Genomic DNA, 6,142 nt, shown 5'->3' with positions numbered 1-6,142 from the left:
CAGGACCTGGACGCCGACAGGAAACTCCTTCTGAAGGAGTTCATCTATAATCACCAGCCACAACAACGGCCCCAGAACAGAGCCCTGCGGAACTCCACCGTGCATTTGAAAATGTACTGTTTCTTCCTGTGCTTCCACCAGACATCCTCTGTTGGACAAGTAACATTCAATTTGCCTACGCAGGTACGGGCTGAGGCCCCTAGCCGCAATTGCGTCATTAATGTGACCCCAACCAATAGCCCCGAACGCGTTTTTTATGTCTAGTGACAGCATCAGTGGAATTCTCCTGGTTCGCCAAGTGCCTCCCTTCACCTCGTCGCCCATCCCGAAATTCGGCAGATAGCCTGCACGGTGGATCGCCCCCGCATAAACCCGTACTGGTTAGGACTGATTCCGGCTCCTAGTTCTTTGATGATGCGGCGAGCCAGCATCTTTTCTACTAGCTTCCCCATCATGTTAAGGAGGCTCAGGGGTCTATAGGTTATATCTTCCTCCGAAGAGGTGCCTTTAGGTAAGAATACCACTCTGGCCTCCTTCCAGCAGTCGGGGAAGTCTCCGTTCTCCATGTCATGGCTGGCAATCTCGAGCATCTCCCAGGGAGCCTTCTGAACCAGCCCCTTGATCACTGCCGCGGGAATCTTGTCCGGGCCAGGGCTCTTTTTGGTTGCCAAACTCCTCGCCGCAAGTTGTAGCTCTTCCATGGTGAATCTTCTATTGTCGCAAGGTGTAGATCTCACGATATCAGGCACTGTATGCGGGAACAACCTGGCTACCTCCCTTGCAACACTGGTCTTATTGAGGATAGGCATACGTCTCCCGAACTTTTTGGTCACAATACGATATGCCTGGCTCCAGGGATTGCTGTCAAGCTCTTCGCAGAGCCTGATCCAGCAATCCTTTTTACGTCTCTTAATAGCCTTATTGAGCGTTCTTCTTGCCTCGAGGTATCTATTGGCTATTTCCTGGTACCCTTCTCTGTTATTTCTAAGAATACGTTGTTTCCTTCTCCTAAGGGACTGGAGCTCTTGTCTCATTGCTTCAATTTCAGCAGTCCACCAATATACGGAGCGCCTCCTTGTATTGTTAGCTGCCATTCTGTCCATTTCCTGCTTTATTATATTAGATAAAGCCTCAGGTGATTGTTGATGTCTATCAGACAGTCTACTTGCAGTCCTGTTGACGATTTGCTCTATTTGTACTGATGAGAATCTCAGTGGGGGGAGTGCACTTCACGCCTGAAATTCAGATCCAAGATAGAGGCGCGGTGATCGCTCGCTATATCTTCTGAGAGAACCATCCACTGGTACTGATTCCTCCTCCACCTACAGTCCAGGATGGTGAGGTCAAGCACCGACCGATGACCTCTCGCTACGTACGTGGGCGTATCGTCATTAATGCAGATGCAGCCGGCAGTTTCCAGGAGATCGGCAAGGATCTGTCCTCTCCTGTTGGTGTGTCGACTGCCAGCCGCCACCATTTTGCTGTTAAAATCACCCAACATTACGATCCTCTTGGTTGAATTAGTAATCACACCTTGTAAAGTGTCGATGAAGTTAGTAAAGTCCGCGATCGCAATGTTGGGCGAAATGTACACACCCACGAATAGAGTTGTTTCGGTCTCAACAGACACCACGCCACTACCTCTAAACTTGAAATTCCATTGTATACTATGACTTACGTCCATAATGGCAACATCTCCCGACATATCAACAGTCCATCCAAGTTTGGCAGCTTCATATATATTGGGTTCGGTGACCACAAGGAGGTCTACGTTCTTGTCTGCAACAACACGACTAATTAAGTCGTGAGCGAGAATACTCCTATTGGCATTCGCTAACATAGTCCTAATCATGCAATTTTTTCTTACATTGCCATGCTCCAGTCCTGTGTTCACCGCTCTTACAATCGAGGCATTGCTTAGGTTCAAGACAATCCGCTATCTTGTGACCTCTGCTACCGCAGTTGAAGCACAAATCGAGCATCTGGGCCCTTACATTCGTGCCTTCTATGGCCCGTGCCCCAACAACTGTAGCACCTGTCTTCATCTTCCCGGATGTACGCCCGGCAACTAATCCATCCGATTCTTATTCTTTCCTCGACCAGTTTGCATGCCGCTCTGTAAGAGGTCATGACCGTAATATTTTGTGTCTCGCCAAAACCTTTCCTCATGGATGTTATCTTGACTTCCTCGCTAGAACCCACGCGATTTATAATGGCAGCCATAACCTCTTGCTCTGTTGTGTCATGCTCGACATCTCGGATGTGCACAACAGTTATCCTTCCAGCTCTGCTTTTTATATCAACGTGAAGGTCGGCAGCCTTGTCCCTCAGGATAGATGTAAATTGTTCCGCTTTCTCTGCACCCTGTATCCTAACGTGGAGCTCCTCGTTACGGCCCTTTCGCAATGAGATGACGTTATTTGCCTCCTCGCTGGTGACAGCATCCTTCATGGACCGGAGGAGCTCCGCGTACGTTTTTCCTTCCGCCTTAACAATCACAGTTCGGCTTTGCTCCGCCGGTGGAGTAGCCTTCTTTATCGGGATTTGATTATTACCGATGTGCCTGGTCCCACCATCCCCTTGAAGAGTTAACACATATACAGGTGTTTCCCTTGCTCTGAAGATATAGGATATGATCTTCTTGGCAAAATTTCCCATACTGCCCGAAGGCAGTATGTACGCTGAATTTGGTGACTGTATAGCTATCTTTTTGAACGCCTTCAATAAACAAGAAAGGGTTTCCTTTGCCGGGGCTCCCAAGTCATAATGTATCTTAAATTTCTTCTTCTTTTCTTCAACGGTTTGGTCTCCTATTAGAGTTATTTCGTCTTTTATGAAGTCACCAGCTGCGAGTTTGTTACCCATATCCTGCTCACCTACTCTCCTTAAATCTCTAAGAGTACAAGTGTCTTTGACTTCAGGTGGAAGGTCAGTAACCAACTTTAGCTTGCCCCTAAGTGAGTTAGGCCACCTTTTAGGGAGGAGCTCAATGAGTTCTTCATCACTCAAATCGCTGGTCAAAATATACTCCATGTAATCGTCATCCGCAATAGGGTCCGTTCGGGTAGCTTGGGAAGTCTTTGTGTCTGGAGAGGACAGCTCGGAAAGCGCATTCAGTCCCTCGTATACTCGCCTTAGATCCTGTTCATGGGTCGCAATGTACTTATTCAAACCTGGGCCTAAATGCTGTTTCAACGATATCAGTATCAGACCCAATTGGTATGCTAGACTGCTCACTGTATCGGGTGCCTCTTCTTCCTCCTCGGAAGATCCTTGAAGGAGCCTCTTCTTCCCTTTTAGATCAGTTTTCTTGACCGTCGCCGATTTTGTCATGCTGCTGCTACTTTGGGTGGATGTCCCATCCATAGGGAGTGAACCACGTCTTCGCATGATATAGTACCGTCCCAAGTTCTACGAATACCCACTCGGGGGAGGGGCCCAAAAAAAAATTTGGGGGGGGGGGGTTGAGGGGGTAAGAAAAATGTATGTGACCGAAAATGGGGTCAAAAAATTGGGGGGGAGTTGTGGGGGTAGGGGGTTAGGGAAGGTTTTGGGACGAATTTATGTCCAGGTAGGAAGGAAATCGATTGGGTAGTTCTCAAGATATTAGTAGAAATGTAATTCCCTATTAAAACAGCTCTGAGGACTTAGAAAAAATCTCTACTAGTACGACGGTAATACGAGAGAATAATTACAAGTCCTTGTTTACTACAATAAACACGCCTGTATGAGCCTGTGTATTAACTTAGAAAAATTTTGCTAAGAAATATTATAATATTATACTATTATAACCTCAATAGTATATAATGAAGCACTCTAAAAAAGTATCTTCTACTCACTCTTCTGAATTGTATGTAAACTCAGTTTATACTTCTTCACTATTGATAACTTAAATCACTTCAACACCTTATAAAAAGTAAATTATAGCTATTTTAATTCACTAAAAATTCACTGAATAGTTGGAAAACTAAAAAAACACTAATAAAAAAGTAATTCCGTGTCCAAAACTCTTGAAATTTTCAGATCTAGTCCATTAACCATAACACTTTAACATCCAATTAACAAATCAATGAAAATACCGAAAAAACCTATCAAAGAAGCGACAAAACGAGGAGCAATAATAAGACGTCCTCACAGTATGAGTATCCAAACTCGACTAATAATAGCAATAACATGCTGCTAAAACTTAAATACACTCTAATTATGAATCACTTGATTTATTATTTCTAATACAGGCAGTTTTTTTTTCTATTGTGCTGTATTGCTCTACTTCGACAAGAAGAGCGAAACTATATGACATATATGTACATAACCATGTACCAGTTTGAAATGGGCAAATGGAGTGCATTGTACATACAAGTTTTATTTTGCATGAGTATAAGAGAGAAATAAATATTTTTCTAATGCCTATAATAAACGGTTAGTAATATAAAGCATTTCACTGTAAGAATATTAGTGCATCTGATAGAAAATATGATTTGAAAATAAAATAAAATTTAAATATCAGTAAAGCGTGCTGGAACTATCTACAATTGGTCTATCATGCAATAATATTATTAAAATTATGTGAAAATTAAAAGAATATCACTCACTTATACTTGGTGTGTTTTATTCTTTTATTCAGCATCAGAATAAAAGTTAAGTCAGACAATAAAACTAAATTTAGATTAAACGTTAAAATTAAAAAAATTTGATGCTTTCAAAGAATTTTTCATTCTACTCAATAAATTTTACTTGTGTAGTAAGGAAAGTATTCTGGATCCTATGAAGACTGGACCATTTGAAAGGTTTTTTGCAATTACAGTGAATATATAAAAAGAATACAAAACATACAAAAATAATATACAATTGTATTTTGTAATAAATGAAAACAAAATAACCCATTATGTATAAATTCACATAGGCTATCAGTTAGAGTGATAAGCTTCCTTATCTTCCTAAATCAGAGAGATTTTGCTCAGTTTATGTTATTACAATGGAAACTTGGATTAACTAAAGGAGTTCATGGTTTGCAACTTACAAAGTAAAATACTAGAAAATTGTTCTGTCACCTATTTTGCACCAGCAAGATAGAGTACAGTTTAATTGAAGAGTTAGAAACTGTGATAAGTGTCAAAAAGTTGTAAGTCAACAGGATTTGATGGCATTAATACAGACTGTCATTTATGGAGGCAGCTTTTTCTATTTAAGGTCTCTCAATTTAATTAGTATCTGCTGGAATACAGATACAGAACTTCAGGAATGGAATGCTAAACCGTAATTTACATTTTCTAAGCAAAAAGAGATAATACTTAAAAATAAATAGAATTTAGTTAATGAATAAGTTTATGAAAGTGTTAGGGATAAAATTCTACAAACTGTTTGATAATTTTTTTTTTTTTTGAAACTTTAAGTGTAGAAAAAAATCATTTTATTCAGTTATTAATAAAAACAGAATGGTGAAACAAAAGTTTCCCTTGATATTTCCCTTGCTTCCATAGTATACAGCATGGTAGCAAATATGCCATTGTTAGAGGTGAATGGTTAATAAGTAGTATGATTTTGTCAAAATCTAGAATTAACCAAATTCTGAAAAAAGATTTTTTTTTTAAACTTTTCATAAGAAACCAAAATCCCAGCCAAAGACTTTAAATTTGATATAAAATAGATTAATGAAGGCCCTTTTGATTCCAAAAATGAATTCAGTGATTCAAGTTCTAAGATGGTTATGCCATCATAGATAGACAAGAGTAAATAGATATATAAACTAATATTATTTTTTAAATGATTTCATCAGTCTCCAGACTCTCAAAAATTTAAATACTATACAATCTTTTTAATCAAACTTCTGTAAAATTAAATACCTTATAGAAAGTAAAGAAAGATTCATTTTAGAATATAAAGTATCATACTTATACATTTATACTTCACAAGGTGAGGTATATCGATTCAAATAGATATACAGAGAAACTCATTTAAATGTAATTAAAAGGCCAAAAAAATTATTTAAAAAAGATAGTAATTATATTGAAAGATACTTTACAATTTCTGTATAGGGAAACAGTTTGATACCTTATTAGAGTTATCTGATTGTAATATTTAATTAGTTTATCAATGTTTGCAAATAGATTAGTAATACGTACAGTGTTAATATGAAATATGA

The sequence above is a fragment of the Lycorma delicatula genome, chromosome 1 (genome assembly GCF_047948215.1).
Source record: "Lycorma delicatula isolate Av1 chromosome 1, ASM4794821v1, whole genome shotgun sequence".
Taxonomy (NCBI): Eukaryota; Metazoa; Arthropoda; class Insecta; order Hemiptera; family Fulgoridae; genus Lycorma; species Lycorma delicatula.
This window is presented reverse-complemented; position numbering follows the sequence as displayed.